This window comes from Bufo bufo, chromosome 4, assembly GCF_905171765.1.
Source record: "Bufo bufo chromosome 4, aBufBuf1.1, whole genome shotgun sequence".
NCBI lineage: Eukaryota > Metazoa > Chordata > Amphibia > Anura > Bufonidae > Bufo > Bufo bufo.
The window spans coordinates 422025551-422039377 of NC_053392.1; the positions used below are offsets into that span (position 1 = coordinate 422025551).

Here is a 13827-nt window from a genome sequence, read left to right on the forward strand (position 1 = left end):
CTTCCGCCGTTCACACCCTGCCGCTGCTCGCCTGTCTGCGCTACAGCGTAACTTCGGCCTTCCCGCTCACCGCTTCATATGCGACGTACCCACCAGGTGGAACTCCACCTTGCATATGCTGGACAGACTGTGCGAGCAGCAGCAGGCCATAGTGGAGTTTCAGCTGCAGCACGCACGGGTCAGTCGCACTGCGGATCAGACACATTTCACCACCAATGACTGGGCCTCCATGCGAGACCTGTGTGCCCTGTTGCGTTGTTTCGAGTACTCCACCAACATGGCCAGTGGCGATGACGCCGTTATCAGCTTTACAATACCACTTCTATGTCTCCTTGAGAAAACACTTAGGGCGATGATGGAAGAGGAGGTGGCCCAGGAGGAAGAGGGGTCCTTTTTAGCACTTTCAGGCCAGTCTCTTCAAAGTGACTCAGAGGGAGGTTTTTTGCAACACCAGAGGCCAGGTACAAATGTGGCCAGACAGGGCCCACTACTGGAGGACGAGGAGGAGGTGGAGGAGGATGAGGATGAAGCATGTTCACAGCGGGGTGGCACCCAAAGCAGCTCGGGCCCATCACTGGTGCGTGGCTGGGGGGAAACACAGGACGATGACGATACGCCTCCCATAGAGGACAGCTTGTCCTTACCTCTGGGCAGCCTGGCACACATGAGCGACTACATGCTGCAGTGCCTGCGCAACGACAGCAGAGTTGCCCACATTTTAACGTGTGAGGACTACTGGGTTGCCACCCTGCTGGATCCCCGGTACAAAGACAATGTGCCCACCTTACTTCCTACACTGGAGCGTGATAGGAAGATGCGCGAGTACAAGCGCACGTTGGTAGACGCGCTACTGAGAGCATTCCCAAATGTCACAGGGGAACCAGTGGAAGCCCAAGGCGAAGGCAGAGGAGGAGCAAGAGGTCGCCAACGCAGCTGTGTCACGGCCAGCTCCTCTGAGGGCAGGGTTAGCATGGCAGAGATGTGGAAAAGTTTTGTCACCACGCCACAGCTAACTGCACCACCACCTGATACTGAACGTGTTAGCAGGAGGCAACATTTCACTAACATGGTGGAACAGTACCTGTGCACACCCCTCCACGTACTGACTGATGGTTCAGCCCCATTCAACTTCTGGGTCTCCAAATTGTCCACGTGGCCAGAGCTAGCCTTTTATGCCTTGGAGGTGCTGGCCTGCCCGGCGGCCAGCGTTTTGTCTGAACGTGTATTCAGCACGGCAGGGGGCGTCATTACAGACAAATGCAGCCGTCTGTCTACAGCCAATGTGGACAAGCTGACGTTCATAAAAATGAACCAGGCATGGATCCCACAGGACCTGTCTATCCCTTGTGCAGATTAGATATTAACTACCTCCCCTTAACAATATATTATTCTACTCCAGGGCACTTCCTCATTCAATACTATTTTTAATTTCATTTTACCATTATATTGCGGGGCAACCCAAAGTTGAATGAACCTCTCCTCTGTCTGGGTGCCGGGGCCTAAATGTGTGACAGTGGCCTGTTCCAGTGGTGGGTGACGTGAAGCCTGATTCTCTGTTATGACATGAAGACTGATTCTGCGCTGACATAAGGCCAGATTCTCTGTTACGGGACCTCTCTCCTCTGCCTGGGTGCCGGGGCCTAAATATGTGACAGTGGCCTGTTCCAGTGGTGGGTGACATGAAGCCAGATTCTTTGCTATGGCATGAAGAGACTGATTCTCTGCTGACGTGAAGCCAGATTCTCTGCTATGGGACCTCTGTCCAATTGATATTGGTTAATTTTTATTTTTTTAATTTTTATTTTAATTCATTTCCCTATCCACATTTGTTTGCAGGGGATTTACCTACATGTTGCTGCCTTTTGCAGCCCTCTAGCTCTTTCCTGGGCTGTTTTACAGCCTTTTTAGTGCCCAAAAGTTCGGGTCCGGGACGAAGTTCGGTTCGGGTTCGGATCCCGAACCCGAACATTTCCGGGAAGTTCGGCCGAACTTCTCGAACCCGAACATCCAGGTGTTCGCTCAACTCTAATCAAAAAGTCATATGCATCCTAAAATAGTACCAATCAAACTGTCATCTTATACTGAAAAAAATTAGCCCCTACATAAGACAATTGCCCATAAAACAAAACAAAAAAATATGGCTTTCAGTATGTGGAGACACAAAATATAATTTTTTTTTTTTAAATGTCATATTTGGTATTGTCAAGTCCATAACAACCTGCTCTAGAAAAATAGCACATAATCTAACCTGTCAGATGAACATTGTAAATAACAAAAAATAAAAACTATGCTAAAACAGCTATTTTTTGTTACCTTGCTTCACAAAAAGTGTAATATAGAGCAACCAAAAATCATATGTACCCTAAAATACACTGCTCAAAAAAATAAAGGGAACACAAAAATAACACATCCTAGATCTGAATTAATTAAATATTCTTCTGAAATACTTTGTTCTTTACATAGTTGAATGTGCTGACAACAAAATCACACAAAAATAAATAAATGGAAATCAAATTTTTCAACCCATGGAGGTCTGGATTTGGAGTCACACTCAAAACTAAAGTGGAAAAACACACTACAGGCTGATCCAACTTTGATGTAATGTCTTTAAAACAAGTCAAAATGAGGCTCAGTAGTGTGTGTGGCCTCCACGTGCCTGTATGACCTCCCTACAACGCCTTTGCATGCTCCTGATGAGGTGGCGGACGGTCTGTGGTGCAATGTCACATTGCACCACAGACCGTCCGCCACCTCATGTGTGGTGGATAGAGCGAGACATGATGTCCCAGATGTGCTCAATTGGATTCAGGTCTGGGGAACGGGCGGACCAGTCCATAGCATCAATGCCTTCGTCTTGCAGGAACTGCTGACACACTTCAGCCACATGAGGTCTAGCATTGTCTTGCATTAGGAGGAACCCAGGGCCAACCGCACCAGCATATGGTCTCACAAGGGGTCTGAGGATCTCATCTCGGTACCTAATGGCAGTCAGGCTACCTCTGGCGAGCACATGGAGGGCTGTGCGGCCCTCCAAAGAAATGCCACCCCACACCATTACTGACCCAATGCCAAACCGGTCATGCTGGAGGATGTTGCAGGCAGCAGAACGTTCTCCACGGCGTCTCCAGACCCTGTCACGTCTGTCACATGTGCTCAGTGTGAATCTGCTTTCATCTGTGAAGAGCACAGGGCGCCAGTGGCGAATTTGCCAATCTTGGTGTTCTCTGGCAAATGCCAAACGTCCTGCACGGTGTTGGGCTGTAAGCACAACCCCCACCTGTGGACGTCGGGCCCTCATATCACCCTCATGGAGTCTGTTTCTGACCGTTTCAACAGACACATGCACATGCACATTTGTGGCCTGCTGGAGGTCATTTTGCAGGGCTCTGGCAGTGCTCCTCCTTGCCTCCTGCCACCTTATCCTGTAGTTTCCAAAATGGGTTCACTTTTTTGGAGTTTCTAATCTAGGGGTGCATCAGGGGGTCTTCAAATGTGACATGGTATTAAAAAAAAAACAAAAAAAAAAAAAAAAAACACTGTTCAGCAAAATCTGCCTTCCAAACACCATATGGCGTTCCTTTCATTCTGCGCCCTGCCGTGTGCCCGTACAGCAGTTTATGACCACATATGGGGTGTTTCTGTAAACTACAGAATTAGGGCAATAAATATTGAGTATTGTTTGGCTGTTAACCCTTGCCTGGTTACTGGAAAAAAATTGATTCAAATGGAAAATTTGCCAAAAAATAGAAATTCTGAAATGTTATCTCCATATTCCATTAACTTTGGTGGAACACCTAAAGAGTTACCAAAGTTTGTAAAATCAGTTTTGAATACCCTGGGAGGTTTATTTTCCAAAATGGGTCACTTTTTTTGAGTTTCTACTCTAGGGGTGTATCAGGGGGGCTTCAAATAGGACATGGTGTCAAAAAACCAGTCCAGCAAAATCTGCCCTCCAAAAACCATATGGCGTTAGTTTCCTTCTGCGGCCTGCCGTGTGGCCATACAGCAGTTTACGACCACATTTGGGGTGTTTCTGTAAACTAAAGAATCAGGGCAATAAATATTGAGTTTTGTTTGGCTGTTAATTTTTTTCCACTAACAAAGCTAAGGTTATTAAAATGGAAAATCTGCCAAAAAAGTGAAATTCTGAAATGTAATCTCCATTTTCCATTAATTCTTGTGGAGCACCTAAAGGGTTAACAATGTTTGTAAAATGAGGGGTGTAGTTTCTAAAATGGGGTCAGTTTTGGGTGGTTTCTATTATGTAAGCCTCACAAAGTGACTTCACACCTAAACTGGTCCTTAAAAAGTGGGTTTTGGAAATTTTCTGAAAAAATTCAAGATTTGCTTCCAAAGTTCTAAGCCTTCTAACATCCCCAAAAAATAAAATGGCATTCACAAAATGATCCAAACTTGAAGTACTCATATGGGGAATGTAAAGTTATAACTATTTTTGGAGGTATTACTATCTATTAAAAAAGTAGAGAAATGGAAATTTGTAAATTTGCTAGTTTTTCCAAATTTTTGGTAAATTTGGTATTTTTGTTATAATTAAAAATGAAATTTTTTGACTCAATTTTACCACTGTCATGAAGTACAATATGTGATGAGAAAACTCATCTCAGAATGGTCTGGATAAGTAAAAGCGTTTTAAAGTTATTACCACATAAAGTGACATGTCATATTTGCAAAAAATGGCTCTGTCAGGAAGGGGGAAATGCTTCTGTAGGTCAGCTTTAAAGGGGCAGGTTGCTGTGGATGACACTGTTGAGGGGGCGGAGTGCTGTGGAGGTCGCAGTTCAGGGGCAGGTAGGGTGGCCATTCAGGCCACCCTCAAAAGACGGACTTAAAAACCCTGCCCCGGGTCCCGCTAAGCCACGTCCCATCCAACTCCGCAGTCGATGGGGATTGAAAAACTGAAGGTAAAAATCAACTATTGTCAGCTGCAGGGGTGGGAGGGAGGGTGACTTTCTCCCTGCAGCTCACGCTCAGACAGCACAGTGCTGCTGTCTGAGAGTGAGCTGTTCAAAAAAACATCCCTGTGTCCGTCCAGGCCCCGCACCAGACGGAGGACAGGGAGTCTGAAAACCGGACTGCCCGCCCTAAAACCGGAACTCTGGCCACCGTAGTGGCAGGCTGCTGTGGAGGGCACAGTTAAGGGGATGGTCCGCTATGGAGGTCAGTGTTAAGGGGCAGATTGCTGTAGAGGCCACTGTTAAGGGGCGGGGTGTTATGGAAATCACTGTTAAGAAGACGGGGTACTGTGGAGGTCACTAATAAAGCGGCGGCCGCTGTGGAGATCACCGTTAAGGGAGCAGGATGCTTTGGAGATCACTGTTAAAGGGGCGGGTGCTATGGAGGTCACAGTTAAGGGGACGGTCTGCTATGGAGGTCAGTGTTAGGGGCAGGGTGCTGTAGAGGTCAATGTTAAGGGGGCGGAGTGTTGTGGGGGTCACATTTTAAGTGAACGGAGCTCTGTGGAGGTCACTGTTAAGGGGGCAGGATATTGTGGAAATCATTGTTAGGCCACCTGCACACGACCGTAGGTCTTTTTAAGTATTTTGCAGTCCGTTTTTTAGGGATCCATTTTTCCATTTTTTTTAAAGTAATGTTTATGCTTCCGTTCTGTTTTTCCGTTTGCAATCCGCAAAAAGAGGATCACAAACAGAAACGGAAGCATACAATAATGTTTAAACTTACTGTACATAAAAAAAATTGGTCTGGGCATAACATTTTCAATAGATGGTTCTGCAAAAATGGAACAGATACGGAAGAATTACGGATTCATTCCATATGCATTCCATTTTTTTGGCGGACCCATTGACTTGAATGGAGCCACGGATCATTATTTGTGGGCAATAATAGGACATGTTCTATGTTTGAACAGAACGGAAATATGGAAATGGAAGGCATATGGAGATGGAAACTGAGTACTGTGGAGGTCACTAATAAAGGGGTGGCTTCTGTGGAGGTCACTGTCAAGGGAGAACGGGACTGTGGAGGCCACTATTAAAGGGGCGGCCACTGTTAAGGCAGCGGGGTACTGTCAGGTCACTGTTAAGAGAGCGGGGTACAGTGGAGGTCACTGTTAAGGGAGTGGGGTACTGTGGCAGTCACAGTTAAAGGGGCGCTCACTGTTAAGAGAGCGGGGTACAGTGGAGGTCTCTGTTAAGGGGGCCGGGAATGGTGGAGGTCACAGTTAAGGGGACAACCAGAGCATTAAAAAAAAAACACCAATGGTGCAAAAACACAAGGAAACATCTTTAAACACCACAACAATATAAGTGTTTGGAGGGCGTTTTATATAATTTCCTATTGACTGGCATCTGTGTTTTTTTTTGTTTTTGTTTCCCCCCCACCCCTCCCTCTCCACCCAAAGAAAAGATTGACATAAAATACACTGAATAAGTCTGAAAAAAAAAGTCTGCGTCTGACTAAAAAATGTCTCCCCAAAAATGGTTTAAAAAAAAGTGGATTTGGTGTGGCAGCACCGTAAATGGGTTGTGTTGAATCTATGCATGGAGCTAGGAGTCTGTGAGCTAGACCCTACACTTAAAATGTGACTTTTCACAGAGATTCCTGCAACTTTGCTGAAAAACCATTTAGTTCTAAGGAGCCAGATTAAATGGCTTATTTGCGTGTGATTCCACCTTTAAAAGAGGTTGTCCAGGCTTTTAATATTGATTCCCTATCCTCAGGATAGGTCATCAACATCAGATCGGCGGGAGTCTGACACCCGGCACCCCAGCCAATCAGTAGTATGCGACGGCATGCTTAGCGTGCCTTCTACCTTCCTGTTCACCGCTGCGCCGTCTCCTCAAAGGGTGACGGGTGTCCTGAAGACAGGCCATTAATTTTAAAAGCACGGATAACCACTTTAAAGTATACTGCTGCTGTATACTGAGAGCCTAATGCATTGAGGTGCATTAGATAAAATAAGCTATTTAACACGTTGTGGACTTACAAACATTCTATCATATATACAGTCGTGGCCAAAAGTTTTGAGAATGACACAAATATTAGTTTTCACAAAGTTTGCTGCTAAACTACTTTTAGATCTTTGTTTCAGTTGTTTCTGTGATGTAGTGAAATATAATTACACGCACTTCATACGTTTCAAAGGCTTTTATCGACAATTACATAACATTTATGTAAAGAGTCAGTATTTGCAGTGTTGGCCCTTCTTTTTCAGGACCTCTGCAATCCGACTGGGCATGCTCTCAATCAACTTCTGGGCCAATTCCTGACTGATAGCAACCCATTCTTTCATAATCACTTCTTGGAGTTTGTCAGAATTAGTGGGTTTTTGTTTGTCCACCCGCCTCTTGAGGATTGACCACAAGTTCTCAATGGGATTAAGATCTGGGGAGTTTCCAGGCCATGGACCCAAAATGTCAACGTTTTGGTCCCCGAGCCACTTATGGCACGGTGCTCCATCGTGCTTGAAAATGCATTGTTCTTCACCAAACTGTTGTTGGATTGTTGGAAGAAGTTGCTGTTGGAGGGTGTTTTGGTACCATTCTTTATTCATAGCTGTGTTTTTGGGCAAAATTGTGAGTGAGCCCACTCCCTTGGATGAGAAGCAACCCCACACATGAATGGTCTCAGGATGCTTTACTGTTGACATGACACAGGACTGATGGTAGCGCTCACCTTTTCTTCTCCGGACAAGCCTTTTTCCAGATGCCCCAAACAATCGGAAAGAGGCTTCATCGGAGAATATGACTTTGCCCCAGTCCTCAGCAGTCCATTCACCATACTTTCTGCAGAAGATCAATCTGTCCCTGATGGGTTTTTTTGGAGAGAAGTGGCTTCTTTGCTGCCCTTCTTGACACCAGGCCATCTTCCAAAAGTCTTCGCCTCACTGTGCGTGCAGATGCGCTCACACCTGCCTGCTGCCATTCCTGAGCAAGCTCTGCACTGGTGGCACTCCGATCCCGCAGCTGAATCCTCTTTAGGAGATGATCCTGGCGCTTGCTGGACTTTCTTGGATGCCCTGAAGCCTTCTTTACAAGAATTGAACCTCTTTCCTTGAAGTTCTTGATGATCCTATAAATTGTTGATTGAGGTGCAATCTTAGTAGCCACAATATCCTTGCCTGTGAAGCCATTTTTATGCAACGCAATGATGGCTGCACGTGTTTCTTTGCAGGTCACCATGGTTAACAATGGAAGAACAATGATTTCAAGCATCACCCTCCTTTTAACATGTTAAGTCTGCCATTTTAACTCAATCAGCCTGACATAATGATCTCCAGCCTTGTGCTGGTCAACATTCTCACCTGAGTTAACAAGATGATTACTGAAATGATCTCAGCAGGTCCTTTAATGACAGCAATGAAATGCAGTGGAAAGGTTTTTTTGGGATTAAGTTAATTTTCATGGCAAAGAAGGACTATGCAATTCATCTGATCACTCTTCATAACATTCTGGAGTATATGCAAATTGCTATTATAAAAACTTAAGCAGCAACTTTTCCAATTTCCAATATTTATGTAATTCTCAAAACTTTTGGCCACGACTGTACACTACTCTCAAAACGTTAGCCAAATATTCCTAACTTTTTGTGAGTAAAGTATATAGTAAAAAAATTTACACTAAAATGTCATTTCTGGATTTTTTTTATTGGTCAAACATACATATATAAAACACATTTACAATTTTTAAAGTTTGTGGGGAAAAAACTACTGATAACCAAAATTTCACAACTACCTGTATAAATGTTTGTGGACACCACATCACAGAAAGGCAACAAAAAGGACAAATAACTAAAATGTAGATACATAAACTTCAAGTGCTTTCATGTGAAAAGAAAAAAAACACAGTAAACTTTTTTTTTTTAATATCAAACAAAGTTTATACAATTGTTATTTGGCCTCCTGAAGTTCGCATGACTGAAAACTAGGAAAAGCCCACAGATCTGCTGCAGCAAAATTTGGGTTGGATGCAAGAGACAATTGCTTTAAAGGTCCAGTCCTGGAATTAGCTAAGGCTAGTTTCACACTAGCGGCAAGGAACTCTGGCAGACTGTTCCGGCGGATGTTCTTTGCCGCTAGTGTGAAAGTAGCCTAAATCAGTGTAAAGGCAAGTTTACCATTTTTTTTTTACTTAAAAAAATATTTAGTTTCTTCACTGGTGAAATGTATTAGTCTCTGCTCTTCTTGTCTGTACACACTGTGGCTTGCTTGATGTTGCATGCATGTAGCTGCAGTGCCCCCTTTAAATATCTCCTATATGCTAGATGACTCTGTTTGTTCCAATTTGCTATAGTCTTCAATCAGTTTTTCCATTACTTCACTGATTAACATTTAAGTATGGTCCTGCCCAGATTCATTCCTCTCTAGTTTTTTGTTCACCTTAGCCATTAGCCATAGCATGAATCCCGTCTCGACATCTCTTTCCACAGGATCATAAAAATATCCATTGTCCCTCAAGCTGCTAAATACAGAAGGAACAAGAACAGCCAGGTACTGCTGGGCAAACACCTTAGCTGCCACTTTATCTGAAGTCTCCTTTTCTTTCAGAAGCATTTCTCTCTGTTGCTGTTTCCGCCATTCCTTTTCCTCCCTATGCCCTCTGTCCTGTTCTTCAAGTAGTTGCACCTCAGCAAGCTCAGCATTACGCAGCTCCTCAAAAGCGTTCTGCTGTGCCCTTAAGTTTGCCAGTTCTTCTTCTTCTTCCCAATCAACACTTCCAGGATTGGCTTTACATCCAGATCAAAGTCAAAAAGTTCTCCTTCCAGGATCTGAGTTGCAACATCAGCCCCAGTCTTAGCTGGAATGAAGAGGGGTGTGTGTGGCCTGTCCAAGAAGGCATCTGTCTGGCACTCCATGTCCTTCTCCTCAACATGGTCACAGAGTTCTTCTAAGTAAAGCTCTGTCTGAACATCAATGTGTTTCCTGCCTTCCACAGGTTCTGTAGACCTAGATCTCAGCAGTTCTTTTGCACATTACTTTGCAAGTGCTCTCCTGCCAGCTTCCTGGTTCCTCTGAATCTCTACTGGATCTGGATGAGCAGACAGTGGCAATATGTGTTGGGCATATGTACTGCCTCGTACCACCCTTTGGTCCTACATGATATTCATAATTGTAGGTCTCTTCATTCATAGGTGGCTGTATTGATAAAGGTGGCTGATGACCTATGATAAAGATAGGTCATGAATATTATACTATATATATATATATATATATATATATATAATAAAAATTGACAACCTCTAATTAGGGATCTCAAAATTTCCAGTAAGGAAGGAGACTCAGATTCAACTTTCTCTGTGCACTTCATTGGAAAGGCTTGCCATACCATGGGATATGGTGCACCGGAAGAGAAGGGATTCCTGCAACCTACGGGAATTCCATCTGCCTAGGTTACTCTTGCGTGACCAATCCATTGGCATAACCAGCAATTGTAGTGTTGCCAAACCCAGGGCTGCCTCCACTGGTGGCCTTATGCCAAGAGACAGGAAGAGCAGCAACAAACCATTCCAGAACCCTGCTCTCTACTACTGCCACCCTAGCAGGACGCCAGGAACAGAAGACAGGCTTGACATAAAAGCAATGCCAAGTACCTGCAGGAAGATCTCCTCACATCCCAGAGGGACAGGAAACAATTGGAGCAGGTAAAGGAGAAGGGGATTTTAATGACTGTTATCCATGTTGTTCCCTGTCACTGGAGATGCAGGGTAACCCTCCTGCTGAGGGCTGTTGTGGAGGTGCAGGGAACAGGGCAGTTTTTCTTCGGATAAGATATATTACAAAGCTTGTTATAGTCATATACGCTATTGATTTGTGAAAAGTTAGCAAACATTTAGGCTGGGCTAAACGGTGACTTTTAGAGCAACCAGGGATTGCAGTACAGCAATACAAAAGAGAATGGGGTCACAGCAGGATTCACAAGTTGCTGGGACCACGAGCCCAGAGACCCTATTCATTTGTAAAGTTCCACTGTTCAAATAACTCTTGATACAGAGGGGGGGGGGGGGGGGGGGGGGGAATAGCTGTGTAGTCCCAGCCTTAGTGCTCATGCACACGAACATGTGGCCCCCGTGCTGCAGACCGCAAATAGCAGTCTGCAATGCCAATATAAAAGCCGGATGGCCACTGTTTACGGACCCATTCACTTGAATGGGCCCAAGATCCGCAAGATTCAGTCTGCATTACAAAAAAGTCCTGTTTTTTTGAGGTGCGGAAAGAACGGACCAAAATCCCACAAAAACACTCCAAAGTGCTTCCATGGGCTTCCGCTTCACATTTTGCAGGCCCATTCAAGTGTTACTGAGTGAACACGGCCGGTGTCTGTATATTGCGGACCCCCTGTTTGCTGGAGTCTGTCACCTCATTTTCAACAATACAACTAACAAAACTTTCCACAGAAGAATGCAAATTCATTCCTAACATACCTGTATGTACTTTGCGTCTTTATTCCATATCCAAGAAAAGTGCTTTTATTCTGCTGGAAAACAGCTCTTAAGTGCCCAAAGCAAACCAGACTGAAGAGGGGAGGGCTGCTCTAGCTGCTCATGTCTTGGGATTGGTAGCCACAGACCAAGCTTTCAAACAATACCAGAATCACAGCATTATATCCACTATATCAGAAGATATAGCTGTTAGACTTCGACTTAGGAGTGAAAGCTGTTTTTACTTTCACTTTCAGCTGGGCACTGGGAGCTGTTTTTCAGCTAAATAAAAGCAATTTTTCTGGACATGGAATAAAGGCACAAAGTACAAACAGGTATGTCTGGAATGCATATGCAAGCTTCTCTGGGGCAATGCTAATATATAGGTGACAATGGGGTGACTGACTCCCTTTAATGTGAAGATGGACTTCAGTTATTGGCTTACTTTTGATCGTACAGACAGGGTGTGAACATCTAGCTTAATCTCTATAAATATATCAAATACAAAAGTATGGTATCAGCACTGGAAAAAAGGAGACATGGGGCACAATCGAGTAATAAATGCCTGTTCAGTTAGATGTAGGTTCGGAAATGCTCCTAGTACAAGTTCAATCTTCATAGCACTAAACAGTGCGAGGTGGGTAGCAGTTCTTCGTGCTCTACTTCAAAAATGGCTCGCGCCGCTCTGGCTGGCAGCTGGTGCACGCACGAAGGAGCGTGTTGGAGGAGGAATCCGGGAGAGTAGCGTGTGACGTCACAACTGTCGTACGGATACTTCCGTTTTTTGGTCCTCGGAAGTATCCGTACGACAGTTGTGACGTCACACGCTACTCTCCTGGATTCCTCCACCAACACGCTCCTTCGTGCGCGCGCCAGCTGCCGGCCGGAGCGGCGCGCCTTTTTTTGAAGTAGAGCACGGAGAACTGCTACCCACCTCGCACTGTTTAGTGCTATGAAGATTGAACTTGTACTAGGAGCATTTCCGAACCTACATCTAGCTGAACAGGTATTTATTACTCGATTGTGCCCCATGTCTCCTTTTTTCCAGCGCCGATACCATACTTTTGTATTTGATATATATATATTTTGTGGATCGAGGCAATCTATATCCTTTAGGTACTCAGCAGCGGCTCTGTGTACAGCAGTTCACAGAGAAAGGACATATTGTGATAGCGCAGATACAACTATTAAATTTTAATCTCTATAAATATATTATACAAAAATACATTTATCATTTGCAGACTTGTATCACAAGAAGCTTTTTAAGCTACATAAATACTGAGCGAACACAAGAATAACGGAATAAAGCATGTCAGCATACCACTATTAAGTGAAACAAAATGGAAACTTGCTATTACAACATCAAAAGAAAATTATGAGATTTTTTAAAAATCCACAAAGTATAAAAACTCACTTGGAAAATCCAAAATAAAATGGTGGCAAAACCCTTCTACAGTTGCAAGAAAAAGTATGTGAACCCTTTGGAATGATATGGATTTCTGCACAAATTGGTCATAAAATGGGATGGAGGGGGAGCGAGAGGCGGCACAGAGGATTAGGTAAAGAAGTCTGGAAAGGCGGCGCTGGGCACGAACAGCGGTCGGTGCGGCCGGCACCTTGCATCCCTTGACATCCCCTTGGGCACCTTATTTCTTTGAGTGACAGGTTAGTAAAACCAGTTTTTTTTAGCAAAATAAGGCTACGGATCACATTTAGAAGCCCACATTAGGAATCCTAATGAGGCCCTGAACATCAGCATATGTTTAGCTGACAGGGGTGAAACCTGGTGACAGAATTCCTTTAAGGCCATCTGTCCACCAGCTGAAGCTCAACAGAAGATGGGTGTTGCAACAGGACAACGACCGAAAGCATAGAAGTAAATCAACAACAGAACGGCTTAAACAGAAGAAAATATGCCTTCTGGAGTGGCCCAGTCAGAGTCCTGACCTCAACCCGATTGAGATGCTGTGGCATGACCTCAAGAAAGTGATTCACACCAGACATCCCAAGAATATTGCTAAACTGAAACAGTTCTGTAAAGAGGAATGGTCAAGAATTACTCCTGACCGTTGTGCACGTCTGATCTGCAACTACAGGAAACGTTTGGTTGAAGTTATTGATGCTAAAGGAGGTTCAACCAGTTATTAAATCCAAGGGTTCACATACTTTTTCCACCTGCACTGTGAATGTTTACATGGTGTGTTCAATAAAAAATGGTAACATTTAATTCTTTGTGTGTTATTAGTTTAAGCAGACTGATTGTCTATTGTTGTGACTTAGATGAAGATCAATCACATTTTATGACCAATTTGTGCAGAAATCCATATCATTCCAAAGGGTTCACATACTTTTTTGCAACTGTATAACCAGATTTCTCATTTGGTATTCTGCTTTTTCTACATTATAGAGAAACTCTGCGCTTGAAAGAACAGC

General features: G+C 44.2%; 1 pseudogene; it reads right to left on the minus strand.

Moving 5' to 3' along the window:
* Positions 1-8630: 8630 nt before the first annotated feature.
* Positions 8631-10105, minus strand: LOC120997211 (annotated as a pseudogene).
* Positions 10106-13827: the final 3722 nt, after the last annotated feature.